This window comes from Amblyomma maculatum, chromosome 11 (genome assembly GCF_055883805.1).
Source record: "Amblyomma maculatum isolate TAMU_Amacu chromosome 11, ASM5588380v1, whole genome shotgun sequence".
In the NCBI taxonomy this organism is placed as follows: domain Eukaryota; kingdom Metazoa; phylum Arthropoda; class Arachnida; order Ixodida; family Ixodidae; genus Amblyomma; species Amblyomma maculatum.
Genome location: NC_139354.1, coordinates 97,677,824 through 97,692,895, shown reverse-complemented (window position 1 = coordinate 97,692,895; position 15,072 = coordinate 97,677,824). Strand labels below are relative to the sequence as shown.

Genomic DNA, 15,072 nt, shown 5'->3' with positions numbered 1-15,072 from the left:
CAGTAATGCTTGTAGTTATTTAAAAACGTTTTTTTTTTTCGACACTAACTCGCCACCGTCATTTGCGACAACCGACGCGGCCGCAGCGTGTCATAAGTTAAAGCAGCGAGCATTTCCGGGATCTTAAAGCTCAATTGGTGCCTCTCACCGGATGCTCACTAGGTAAATAAATAGCATCAGGAATATACGAATACGTAAAGAAAAATTTCGAAGGCGCGACACTCAGAGTGCATATGTGATTAAATGGACCTACATATGTAGCGCGGATGTGGGCCTGCTTGTGGGGCCGCCCTACATTGCAGGTTGCCCATAGTCGCATAAGTCCACTTCGGAGGGCACATCAAGCAGCACTTACACTGCTTTCGTTAAGCGGCGGTTTGGAAAGCATTATGCTATTTTTAATGCATCGGTGGCAATCCCTAGGCTACTCAAACTTACCGGGTGTCCCAGCCATGGAGGAAGTCCCAGCTAACTTGGACCAAGAGTTTTCGCGCTAACACAGTGAAACAAATTCAAAGATGTTCAGAGCCACCTATGCTAACCTCCAGCATTGTTCGTTCACTACAGTTGAATAATTAGTAAAAACTAATTAGCTAATTTTGTAATTATTGCCTTAATAGAAAAAGTGTTAATACAAACGTTTTATATCTTCTCTAAAAACGAATAAATGTTGTCTTCATCAGGCAACAACTTACGCCGCCCTCTTTATAGGCCTTCAAATAATGCTATCACTTGACCAGCTGTTAATTAAAATCCTTCGCCAACTGCCTACAACCAGAGAGCATGGCCCTGAAATGCGGGTTTTGCTATCTGGGACGCGTCTTGGGCCTAAAAGTGACGCAACAGTCACGAAGAAGTTTGTTTTTTTGTGTGCCAGACTTCATTTGCGGCTGGTAAAAATGTAACGTTTCGTAAACGCTAGTTTGATGAAAACAACGTAGCTAGCTTCTGTCCGAGATCAACTTTTCCTTTTACCTTTTCTCTCCTAAAGGCAATAATTAAAAAATAAGCGAAATACGTTTGCTTAATATTTCTTTCTCTGTGCTAAGACAAACCATATTTTTTAAAACCTTAGTCCAAGTTAGCAGGGGCACTCGTTATATATTTCTTACACAACCTTCAAAACATTTCAAGTTTCGCAACAATTGTAACGTAGTTTGCCGAACGCCTGTTGCGCGTGCCTGCCTGTGGCACCACCTCTATCGTATCCGGTGAGCTGGTGTCATTTTTTTTTACATATGTTGGCCCTGGTCTTCTAAAGTTGCAATATTTCTCTCACCGTACCCATGTAACTTCTCCGCCGTTATGTAAGTTCGGTACTTTAGGCTTTCTTATAAATTGGTAAGATTTACATCTGTCTTCTCCAATCTTACTTCGAATTTTTCGTAACATGTTTTTTATTCGTCTGTGTATCTTTTACATAAATTCGGCTTCCCATAGCACTAAGAGTCATCATGTAGGTACTGGAATCATTGAGGTTCCGGTCGTGTTCAAGAGTACTTTCCATTTCATCAAATCATTAGGCTTGCAAATCATTCCAGATTGAAGTCGATTATTGCGTATTGGAACATTGTAAGGTATGTGCCTATAACTTCGTGACATGGTTGACTTCTCTCTTCAGTAAGGAAAATATTATGTACTCACTCTATGTCCGGAAAATAATATGTCTTCTTTCTGGCAGATTCCGAGTACAATAGTAAATAATTCACAGGAAAGGAAAGGCACAGTATATGTCACACTTTTTTTGTGAACACCTCAACCACGCCGTAAGGGAAGGGAGGAAGAGGGTACTGAATGAGGAAGAAGAAGAAAGGATAATATAGTTGAGGGCCCCGGGGTAATTTCGAGCACCTGGAGATCTTTAACGTGCACTGACATCGCACTGTACAAAACGGACGCCACTTTGTTTCGGCTAGCCGTAGCTAAGGGCTACTAAGCAATTTCGACCATGTAAGGTTATTTAAAGTATACTGACAGCGCACAGCCCCCTTATTCCTCTTCGTTTAACCTCCATTGAAACGCTGCCGCTGGCGGTGGGGCTTGAATCCGGGTGCACCGGCACAGTATTTGGGCATCCTAACCATTGCACCACCGTGGCGGGGCGGCAAAAGTCATTTGTGAACTTTCTGAAACTCATATTTGATTTGAATGTCCTAGTAGCGGCGTTCATTGCATAGTTTGACGGAGACATTGCTGGGTTAATAAGTAAGGTGTTGTCAATATAAAAAGGAAGAAACAAGAAGATGTTGTTTACTATTGGGCTTGTATATGGTCTTTGTCAACTGGTTGACTTCGTGGGCTTTTTAATATTCGCATTTGGCGCGCTAGTCATACCATTAAAAAACTTCCCCTAGGATCATTGTTTTGTCAAAAAATTGTCGGTATCATGATAACGCTAATACTGTTCTGGTAATAGGTCTAGAAGAGGCAGAAATTATCTCCATTTCTCATCATGGCTCACGAAGTGGCGTCCGTGTGCTGTGCGATGTCAGCGCACGTTAAAGATCCCCAGGTGGTCGAAATTACTCCGTAGCCCTCGACTATGGCTCCTTTTTCTGTCTTTCCACTTTCACTCCCACCTTCCTCTCTTCCTTTACGGCGCGGTTCAGATAAACGAAGAGGCGTCGTGTGCTGTGCGATGTCAGCGCACGTTAAAGATCCCCAGGTGGTCGAAATTACTCCGTAGTCCTCCACTACGGCTCCTCTTTCTCTCTTTCCACTTTCACTCCCACCTTCCTCCCTTCCCTTACGGCGCGGTGGAGGTGTCCACAGAAAACACGTGAGACAGTTACTGCGCCTTTCCCTTCCTACAAATAAATCAGTAATCAGTAATCCACAGAGCAAGTGTGACAGTTGCTGCGCCTTTCCCTTCCTGTGAATCAACCAACCAGCCCGCTCCCACATGTGACTTTTCACAACGAAACAGGGCAATGGTTAGAAAAAGATCACTTGATACTTGCAATCACTGAGGAATTCATCAGCTAGGATTACCAAGTACACATGAGATAGCCTACTCATGGTCGCGTTTAGGCGCATGTTTTCACCAATGTGAATGACTGATAGCCATAATTTGCATTATAAAATTGCACTGCACAAAACTGCACGAATACTGTTTATGTGATGGTATTTGTTAACTTACACTAATACATGTCTTTGAAAACCTGTTTATTGAGGTCTTCTAAAGGTCCCATTTGGGCAGATGTGCATCTATCGCATATGGCTTGTTAGCGGTGAACGGACATTGACGCATAAAAGTTGAAGACCAGACCTCGTCCCAATTCTTCGGCACATGCAGTTATTGTAACAGTGCTTCCCCCATTGACCAGGTAGACACTGGAACAATACAACAGAGCTGTATTTAGCGCGTGCCTTAAGAACATTAAACGTGTTAAGCAAATTAAAACATATTTTTAAATAATTTCAACAGCATTAAACCCTTTACGAATTTGTTGGTCAGGGGTGTTAAAACATCTTGCTGTCAAGCACAGACTATGGGGAAATTGTCATTAAACACATTCTTATGAGCATTAAACAAGATATATATGGTGTGGCGGTACAACATATATCCCGAGCGTCCACGTTTTACTGTGCTTAGCAATATACCGTGTCCGGGGAAAACAATTGTCCTATTAGGTTGAGCTAGCACTCGTGTTTGATACGTCTCTCGCCCGCCGTAATAATTGTATATTGTGGGCATATGAAAACATTACCTGTGTGAATATTTATCTCGTCGTAAAACCCTCACAGTAAACCAAGGTTTAGCTGCCTAATGCTGATTTGGATGTACTACAAATGCAGATTGCACAAAAACAGCGTGCGGTATTAGTAACCTACGAGGTCGCTGTGGAGAAATAGCGCTCGTATGAAAGATCTGAAAATCCATCCTTTTGTGTTGCGTGCACGCCAGGTATGGTGCATACTCAAAAGAATTTCTCTTTTGTGAATCAAGCGAGGGTTTGTAGAACATGTATATGGTACTTTATATATTGTCACCAACACACGTAGCAAACAGAAGAACAACCGAGCTTCCCTTTTTTTAATCAAGCGAAGCTCGAGACAGACGAGGACGACGCTCAGCCACGCGCCAAGACATTCGGCCACTTGGTGGCACTAGAAGATGGGCAGCGGTGTGGCATTGCCCCCCTTCCAAGAGGCATCGACCCGATGCCGCAAACCTAAAGGAACAATAGAAAAGCGGGGCAAGTTATACGGGAGTCTCTGGCTCTGGTTTTGACCCTAAAATTGTTTAACGATTATAATAAGGCTTCATTCTGGCGACGTGAACTATTTATGACTTCGGATGGCGAGTGGAGCGGACAGTGCCTTGTGGTAACACCTCGTAGTTCACCGCGCTAAGGTGACGGAGCACCTCGCAGGCTCCAAAGTAATGGCGCAGAAGCTTTTCAGAGCGCCCCCGCAACCGTATTGGGTTCCAAACCCAGACTTGATCATCGGGTGTGTAAGTCACCTCTCGGTGTCGCAGGTTCTAGCGCTAGGCGTCGTGTACTTGTTGGTGACGAATTCGCTGTCGGGCAAGTTGGCATGCGGCTTCTGCATCACGAATAAATTGGTCAGCCCCCACGACAGTGGAGGGACCCGAATTTGGAAGAAGCATGGCATCCAGCATAGTTAAAGGTTCGCGTCCGTGGACCAAATGAAATGGAGGGAAGCGTGTGGTTTCATGGAGCGCAGTGTTGTATGCCAACGTGATGTACGGCATAATTCGGTGCCAGATCCCATGATCGTCGTCTACATACATAGAAATCATGTCGGTAATTGTCTTGTTAAGCCGCTCAGTTAGTCCATTAGTTTGAGGATGATATGCAGTTGGTTTGTGGTGGATGGTGCCATTATGTCGAAGGACCTCGCTCGTGAGTGCCGATGTAAACGAGGTTCCCCTGTCAGTTACGACGACTATTGGGGCCGCGTGACGGAGTACAATGTTACGAGTGAAGAAATGCGCAACTTCCTCTGCGGTACCACGGGGAATGGCCTTGGCCTCACAGTAGCGGCTTAGGTAGTCAGTAGCAACCACTATATACCTGTTATCTATAGAGGACTTCGGGAATGGGCCCAGTAAGCCCATGCCGTGGAAATTAGCTAAAATGCCAGAAGTGGGGTTCATGATATACGCAGATGATGTCACGATTTGGTCTGTTCATAAACAAATTGATAGACAGAATCGACATCTGCAAGAGGCTTTAAATACCATAGATGAGTACGTGCAAAGTGCAGGCCTGGAATTATCACCTCAAAAGTCCAGTTACATTCATGTTGCCAACAAGAATGGAAGAAAACAATTGGCAACGCAAAGAGTCTCCCTAAAGATTGGAAATCTGGCGTTGGAAGAGGAGGACGAGTTGAGAGTTCTTAGCCTAGAAATTCACAAATCCGGCAAAGGAACACAATGGCTTCATAAGGTGAAAAAAGTAGCTGCGACTTCCTTAAATTTGATAAGACGCATTTCGTCTAGGGGAGGAGGAGCTCGAGCGGACATGGCAAGACGTCTTGTACAATCAGTGTTACAGCCGAGGATACCATACCAGGCCCAATTCCAAAGACTCACGAGGCGGCAATGCGCGAAATTGGAAACAATAAATAGAAACGCAATGCGCACTATCACGGCCTTACCAAAACTTACCCCTGTCCCTATTCCCCAAGAGTTTGCACAGATAAATACGTTGACCGAATTAATTGAACAACAAGAGGCAACAAGGGATATGAAGCGAAAGTACGTTACGCCCATAGCATCCTTGTACAACGAAGTGGCAGTTCGAACACCACCAATGGCTGACTCCCCTCCGTGGGAATTCACTACTATCACGACAAACAAGACCACTCGGCTTCGTCGCAAAGAAAAGCTGGCATCTCGACCTCTGGTTGATGCACTTCCAGGTACCTTAATTGCATATACGGACGCATCAATTATAGAAAATGGCGGTAGAACAGCAGCTACTAGTCCAACACACAGCGAACTAAAGGTACATAAAGAATATCTTTTAGAATGCACAGACCCGCTTGTGATGGAACTCTATGCAATCCGCGATGCTATGGAGGCCATAAATAAAATAGATTCGATAACAGAAGCCCACATCTATACAGACTCAATAGCCGCCATAAAACAACTGAAGAAAGTGACGAAGACGCTATGTGTTAGCCAGGAAATCCACGCACTCAATAAAAAAACAATGATAAGCATCCAGATACATTGGACACAAGACAATGCTGAGAACGCCGAGCAGAGAAAAGTTGACCACCTCACACACAAAGTTCCACACACTAATGCGCCCCCCACCAGGCTCCCTTTCGATGCCCGCTCCGCTGTTTCCATTTTAGCATCCTCATTAAGGAAAAGTACACGTGCCCTCATTCCCCCGTGTACATTCCCACTCCCTCGTAACTTAACGAGATTGGAGGAGGTTTCCCTTAGAAGGATAAGAGCTGGGGCGGCCCTTACCCGGTCGGTAAAATTCCGATGGGAATCGCAAGCTTACATCGGGCCAACCACATGCCCAAAGTGTTCCACACCAGCTGCAGAAGTGGATGTTCGCCACCTGCTATGGACTTGTGCAGGGACAAGGGAATCAAGGACACAGATTCTGCGCGAAGTGGGTCTAACCACAACAAGGGAAGAGGACTTTTCTAAATGGCTCACCGACAACGCTAAGAGCGGGAGCCTGCTCCGGTTCCTCACGGAAAACCATTTACATGAGTTTATATAATATGCCTTATGGCAAGTTTGCGTACAAAAAAAAAAGTCCATGCCGACCTGTTGAAATGGGAATTTCGGGGGATCGATAGGCTGCAGGAGGCCAGCTGGTTTAATGGGCGGTGTCTTCCGCCGCTGGCACTCACGGCAGGTACGGACGTAGCGGTGCACAACGACAACTAGCCTGCGCCAGTAGTATTTTCGGCGTATCCGTGCCAATGTGCGCAAAAAACCGAGATGACCGGAAGAAAGGTCATCGTAGCACGCACGAAGAACTTCGTCATGAAGCGTGGTGGTTACTACTAGCAGATAAACAGTTTCTGTTGGACCGTAGTTCTTCTTGTAGAGCACACCTTCGCGCAAGCAAAATGACGGCAGTCCGCGCCTGAAAAGCTGAGGAGGAGATGACACGGTTCCTTCGAGGTATTTGATGAGGGGCAAAATTTCAGAATTGGCCCGCTGCTTTCGTGTTAAAGTGGACGACGTGATAACGCCAAGGAAAGCGGTACCGGCTTCGCAGCCGTCCGTGTGGCAGGGAGTACGGTCGCGGGACAGACAGTGAGCATCACTGTGTTACTTGGTGGACTTGTGCACGATAGTAACGTCAAATTCTTGCAACCGAAGGCTCCATCGAGCAAGCCGACCCGATGGATCTTTCAGGTTTGCCAGCCAACACAGTGAGTGATGGTCGCTCAAGACACGAAACGGATGACCGTACAAGTACGGACGAAATTTCATGACTGCCCACACAACAGCGATGCACTCCTTTTCCGTACTTGAATAGTTAACTTCAGAACGGGACAAAGTGCGACTGGCGCTAGCAATGACGCATTCTGCACCGTCCTCCACTGAACAAGGACCACACCGAGTCCAATGTTACTGGCATCCGTGTGCAGTTCCGTGTCAGCCTCTTCGTCGAAGTGACCAAGTATAGGTGTACATTGGAGACGGGACTTGAGTTCCGTGAAGGCTTGTTCCTGGTCGGGGCCCCAAAGGAACGGTTAGGCATCTTTTGTCAGGCGGGTCAGAGGCTCAGCGATCTTGGAGAAATTGTGAACAAAGCGACGATAGTATGCGCAGAGGCGAAGAAATCGACGCAAGCTTTGTTTATCTTCTGGTGTGGGGAATGAAGCGAAAGCGGCCGTCTTTTCTGGGTCTGGGCTAACACCTCGAGCGCTGACAATGTGGCCGAGAAATTTCAGCTCACTAAAAGCAAAGTGGCATTTTTCGGGTTTTAGAGAGAGACCAGCATATCGGATGGCCTCAAAAACAGCGCGCAAATGTTTCAGGTGCTCGTCGAACGTGCCCGAGAAAATTACGGCGTCGAGATATACGAGGCATGACTGCCACTTCAGGCCAGAGAGTACGGTGTCCATCATTCGTTGAAATGTGGCAAGGGCCGAGCACAGGCCAAACGGAAGCACTTTAAACTCATACAAACCGTCCGGTGTAATAAAAGCGGTCTTCTCACGGTCTCGCTTTTCAACCTCTATTTGCCAATATCCACTGTGGAGGTCAAGTGACGAAATGTAAGTGGCATGGCGAAACCGATCGAGGGTGTCGTCTATGCGCGGCAGGGGGTACACATCCTTTTTCGTGACGTTGTTGAGGCGTCTATAATCCACACAGAACTTCAAGGTTGCATCCTTCTTCGCGACAAGGACAACAGGCGAAGCCCACGGGCTCGACGACGGCTGGATAATGTCGTCCTGGAGCATTTCTATTTAGTTAAATGCCGAATTACACATAAGTAAATTTCTCACTAGGAATCATCAAGCATTGCCTTTCTATTCCGATCATTTTCCATTTTTGAACGACGTTTTCTTTTTTTTTTATTTTTTTATTTTATAACTCATGAATACATATTTCATTCCAATGATTATATAAATTTATTATCGCCTATCACACACCAATTAACCACCAAACAATACAGCCCCCTATTTTGTTGTGCAGCGTTTTTACATAGCCTCCAGTTTTTTACGACACGTAGTGCGGGCAGCTACACCTACTATTTTAACGCCGATATTTTTTCATTAAAGCGAACTGGTGTAAACCATCGCTCAAAAGGCAGGCTAAAAGTCTGAAGACAACCACTTGCCTCATTGCACGCGCTAATGTGAAAGCACTCAGTGGTGTCTCGGATTTTTCTTTGGCTTTGTGCTGTTTCTCAGGGTCTTTGGTAGGCCTGTTTTGTGGAATGTGGATGGGATTTTGTCTATTTATACATTCGGCCTACGACTAACTTTGTCATTCATTATCTATTCTCACTGAGACACAAAAGCATAATAATAACTACTAGATCTTGTATTGGCTCATTGTGTGGACTGGATTGGATTCTTGGCTTTGACTTGTAGTCGGGCTGGAAATAAAGTTGCAAGGTATTATGCATTTTCATCATTGCATTAGGCTATGGTTTTGATTTTTGTTTATGTTATAGATTCGTGTTATGAATGATGTGCCTACTCATTGTTCAAATTTTTTAAATTCATTATCTACAAGAAATATTTAAGGAATAAGGTATTTGTCTTTTTGTCTTGCTATGCAAATTATGCTAATTAGCTTTGGATCGGTCTCGTCTGAAGCAAGCCACTGATGAGCTACTAAAGAATTTTGCCTTAATATATGCAGGGTGTGCGCCTTATAGAAGTGTTCTGGTGGTCATCTATTGAGAATTGTCTGAAGCTTGCATCAGCCAACCATACGACCGCTTTCCTCAAAAACTAGCTTTTCAGACGCAGCGATATTCAAAGAAGAACAAAGTAGTTCTGTGTCCTGGCAACCGTAGTGTCTGTGCTCGTTGCGCCCAACCTGCATTGCTTGATGACAAACATGTAGTTCCTTTTTCGCTTAATAAAGGGGAACACTGCTGAAGTACTGCACATTTTATCCCCGTCTTCATCAATTTTAAAAATGTCTATACCTTTGCTTAACTAACAGCGAGAGCCATATAAAATTTTTATCTCTAATAGAGATGATGGATCCAAAAATTTATTTGTAGGCAAAGAATTCCAGAGAACTATTTCCCAATTCGTGATATAACAAAAAATTTCTAACTTAAATGAGCAGGACAGTAGCGTGTGCTTTGTAGCGGTAAGTTGACAGGATTAAATCCTCCCCTAGAGCATAGCAAAATTTGCAAGGTTTCAGCAAAACGATGAAGATGAATATATATGTAACATTTGGTTCTCTCCGTGCACAATCCTCCATTAACATTTCATTGAAGAGAGTGATGCTTATTCGCTGTCTATTCTCTTCCCGCTCAATATCAAGAAGTAAAGAGAGCGGCCAGTAACGGTTAATAAATGTGGAACGAACTATGTTTGAGAATAACTTTGCATGCATTGACCTTTTTCAGGAGCTACCGCACAAATGGGGGACTGGTAGGGAGACGTACCCTGAAGAAACATGGTCCAGCCAAGCTTTTTTGAAACTTTTTACAGCGATTTGCAGCTGCCACAATACACCATTTCTTTAACTTCTAGATTGATGTCGCGGCTTTGACGGCGATAAAATTTATTGCAACACTAGCCAATAAAAAATGATAATTTCGCTTTCCCTTGCTGCACAGATTTGATAATATTTGCGAAAAACAATTATTTCGTAATTTTCCTACATACCAATTACGCCATATATTGCTGATTTAGGTTCCGCCTCTCATCATCATTAGAGGCGGAGAGTGTGGCCTAAACCATGTACTTTTCGGGTTGATTTCTCCTTCCTACAAGGCATTTATTACAAAAAGAATTATTTATTACTTTTGAGCTATAGAAGTATTCAAATCATTCGCATGATAAAAACACTCAGAAGGTTCAAGAGTGACTTAATTACTCGCAATTATCTTTAAAGAGGCGCAAGAAAACAAGCTTTTAATTTTTGGTAAACAATTGTCGGACATAATTTGCGGCCAAATGACGATTGCTTTAGATATTTATGAAAGAAAAGACGGGTCTGAACTGAGCTTTTGATGTCCGCGGTATGCGACATGTATAAAACATAAGATACTCTGAACTGAATTTATACGGAATGCGAAATGTTCTGCCAATGGGCATGAGTCCCACGGGTGTCGAAATAAAATTACGATTATGGTAAAATGTCCGTTTAGTGCCGGAGACAGAAATGAAAAAGAAGCTGATATTCTAAATTGCCGGCATACAAATGCTGAACCAGATTTTTACAGCACCTGCCTTTAGGACGCCTATCGTGGCAGATTTTAATCTTCAAGAAAATACACCCAATATTCAAATAATTGTTGAATCCTGTAATAGATGGCATGCGAGCACTGCTGGAGAAAGGTTGCCAAAACACTAGGTTACACAATTCGGGAATTGCTCCTTGAAATCGCAATCTTTTCGTAACTCAAATATATCTGCAAAACGGTGTGTTTCAAAACTTGTACAAATGAAATCTTGGTAGCTTTTAGGGCGTGCTAGATACCATTGTTATTATTCTGTTCTAAGTTTCTAAGTGATACAGATAAAAGTAAATAATTTTTACCAAGACATCGACAGGTATTTCGTAATAGATTAGCCCCTCCGCTATATAAACGTAATCTTATTATTTTCCCTGCCTATCAAGGTAACTCTCAACATAGCGCAGAAGACCGAGATTTCGTCAATCATTTACAGACTCCAGGTATCCTTCTTACGAACTGGCCATACATGTTTGATATGTATCGAACGTTACACGTATCATATTGTTGCACATATGCAAAGAAATGTTTAAGATATCCTGGAATTTAATATTTTGTGCGCTCAACCATATCGGTTGCGACGCGTAACATTACAATTATTTTCATGCAATAATTTTCCCTAGTACTTTGGGCAATGCAGTTCGACCTCGTTGCGTTAATTAACTTTCTCTTTTGGCAGGTTTGCGAACAGCCGCCTAAAATCCCTAGACCCTGACCTGAAGCTCCGGTTTCTACCTGGACTACCCCGACGCGAAGAAACTTTGCTGTGCCGCCTGTGGGTTGGTGTATGTCACCCGTTAATAATTAGGGGGTATTATTAACGATGTGCCCTTAACGGTGCGCACACTCCCAGACATCCTTAGAGTGAGTGGGGGTAGCTGTTCCGGTCGCAAAGGAGATGCCCTCGACTTGCGTGGCAAGCTCAGCCGGAATTCAACAACTTTGTAGTGACAGAAGGGGGTGGTCGTTTGGTGCCCAGCGGTCACCGGTTCAAACCAGAGTAAGGATCGGAGTCAGAAGTAACAAACAAAACACAATTTATGCACAGCAAGAGACGATACAAAGGAACACACAAGATCACTTGAAATACAACAGACGACAGGTTCACAGAACACAAACGCTAAGCATGCAACTACAGAATGATTCAATAACACAGTCTTTACAACCGATCAAACACGAGAGAGTTACATAAACAACCACCAAATTGTTCACCGGGCACTGTTGCAGTCCGACGCCTCAAGAGTCACGATGTGGCCGCCATACGACACGAGCGCCGCTCCCTTGAAAGTCCGTGGGCTTGCCAGCAGCGGGTGATCCCCTTGAGTCCAGCCGAAGCACAGGCGAACACGTCGCAAAGCGCCGACGAACTGACTGACTGACTGGCTGACTCGTCAAGCGGCGCGGTCGTTTTAAATAGGGCGCGCCGCGTCTGTTTGTTAACATGCGTCAAAGCTAGCGCACACACACACATAGCTTCGCTGGTTATAGCTCCCTCTTCTCCCGTCGAGCCGCGCGTCGTCATTGGCTAGGTCCCATAGAAGATGCTGGAATTTTCTGGCTGATTCCAGTCCGATGAACCACCGTCCTCCCCGGGCAATGGGAAAGAGGGTGACGGCAACGCGTACAAAGCTACGCGCTCTCCCGCGCGGGGAAGGGGGCTTTTCTCTACATGCTTTCCACGCGACGCCGCGCGGGCCTCGCGCCGTGCCGACTTGATGAATATGTGCGCCGATTTCGTGACAGTGTAGCATTCACAAACTCGTATTCTTTTATGAAAGGCATGGCAGACAGCCCTACATGTAGAAACTGTGGGCGCGATGAGTCTATAGGCCACATTCTTTGTGAATGCCCCATATACAGTGAGGAAAGACAGTGTCTGTGCCCTACGCTGGAGCATTTAGATGGACGCCCATTGAATGAAATTAAGATTTTAGGTCCCTGGCCACGGCGATCGTCTGCGGTGAAGGCCTCCCAGGCACTGCTCCGCTTTGTGGAAAGGAGAGTCCTAACGAAAGACTATGGGTTTGCTGTTATGTTAAGCGATATGACTGTGACGTGATGTGATGTGGCATGTCTGTGAAGTGAATGTACTCACTTCAACCATCTCTCTATAAGAACTTTTATATCCACTCACCCCCTTTCCCCAGTGCAGGGTAGCAAACCGGTTGCTTTTACGGGTTAACCTCCCTGCCTTTCCTCCTCATCATCTTTTTCCTCCTCCTCTTCCTGTACACATTGATGCGACTTTACGGACATTGTCTATTCTAGTTTTTGCTTCGTCACCCTGCCATCAGTGCGCAGTATGACTCATTTCCTCGGCTTTCGAAGTATTGCTCGAAGTGCCCTTGATTACTCCATGAAGCAAAAATGAGGCAGAGACAAGATGCAGATGCCTTTGTTCTCCGAAGATGCGAAGCCGTAGAAATGCCAAACTAGAAGATATTAATATGTGGAATAATTCCATGACATTCTTACGTGACATTCTGAAGCTCGGACGTTTGAACGACGGATACTAAAGAATAGCTCGAGAAATAATATTTTTTTTAAATTACAGGGAAAAGTTAGCTGATCAATGGTATTCTGCGTCGGAAACATAGAAAAAGAAAACTAGTGTTAAGTTTACATTTGAGTAAAAGGTCAGTACGTATTTGGTTTACTTTTAACGTTTCGCGGTGTTCTTCTCCGTATGGCAGTTAAAAAGACCTCGCCTTTCAAGAACTTGTTAGTGGTTATTGAAAACAGATGCAAAGCGATCTATAATATTGCTACATAAAATCACACAGAAATAAGAAAAGAATTCGAGAAGGCAAGAGTAGAAGGGCGTAATGATAAACAACCTAAAATGATAAAAAACATAAATTTAGGTTAAGTGTCATTTATATATTTCTTCAAATTGCTTCCTGAAGACGCATTTAATTGCAAAATTAAACTTCCGCGTAGCGTGATTATAGGGCAGTACAGTATCTTTATAATTTCTGTCTTGCTTGATGCGCCTCGAATTGCTGCGGTCATGTCTGCAGATGGTCTTTCGGAACTCAAATTAACACTTCGTGAATAAATGAAATTACTTACTGCGATAAAACGAATATTGTACAGAGCAGCACCAAGTGCATCCAGTGCTGGCCCATTTCATTCTCTTACAGATAATTTAAAATCTAAACGGTCCTCCTTTTAGAGTGCTGTAATTCACTCCAAAAGCCTTGCAGCTTTTTATTTGAAGTCAGACTTGAATTTAAGAATTCAATATTTCTGATGCACTTCTGTACCTTCTAAACTTCTGCATGATAAGTATTGCAGTAGGAGAATTACTGCTGTTGAAAGAGCAGCTTATGTTAACTACAATGACGTGTCTTAAATTATTCATCTAGATATGCGGCGTAGTTGTAAAGAAGGAATATTTTTGCAGGGAAATGTTTATACAAAAGCCAAAGCGTCACAGATGGTGATTAGGTATGAATTGTGAAAAAGCTGAATCGTTTGATATTCAAAGTGCCAGCGTAAAGATATTGGAGCGCACATGTCCCGAGGATATGTCTTGTCGATCACAGATGCGGTTACTCTATTTGCATTTGAAATCTCTACCTTCTGTATTACAACTACTCAATTCTAACCTTCAGGTCGCGCTCCTAACAGCTGTGCAAATTGCTCATTAGCTTCCGCAAAACACAGTATTTCGTTTTTAAATACGCGCTCTAATGTATACCAAGTGCAGTTTTACAACGAGCGATCATATTCCAAGTGCCTTCTCAACAGTCAGGAGCTATTTTATTGGTCATTGTTGGACAATCATTTATAGATAATTTCACACCAGAAGTATTACCACGTTAACATGACCGTAGCGTAGAAGAAAGGAAACATGAGCCTTATTAAGGGAAATTTTCTGAACTGACTTCCAACCACAGCAACCTGCGACAATATGAGCTTACTTGCTTGGCGATCGACTCAGAATAGTTTGCCTGCGGCTTCCAACCACGGTTGATTAGGAGGAGCTAGCGCTAAACATTCGAGAGTAGCAGCGGTGATCATTTACCTCAACTCCTGAAACAATGTGGGTTAAAAAAAAAGTAGCTCACATTTTCCTTCACAATGTTGCAGTACATGGCGCAAATAAAGCAATCAGACGACGACCTTCAGCTCTCGCTTTATACGAAACGCTTAGCGCGACAAACACATT

At 44.0% G+C, this 15,072-nt stretch overlaps 1 long non-coding RNA gene across 1 annotated transcript in view; it reads right to left on the bottom strand.

Moving 5' to 3' along the window:
* LOC146174466 (uncharacterized) overlaps nt 1–14,190 on the bottom strand; it is a 53,441-nt gene extending 39,251 nt beyond the window's left edge. The window contains exon 1 of the long non-coding RNA XR_014701779.1: nt 13,971–14,190. This is a non-coding gene — a long non-coding RNA (uncharacterized LOC146174466). The remainder of the gene's footprint in view (nt 1–13,970) is intronic.
* Nucleotides 14,191–15,072: the final 882 nt, after the last annotated feature.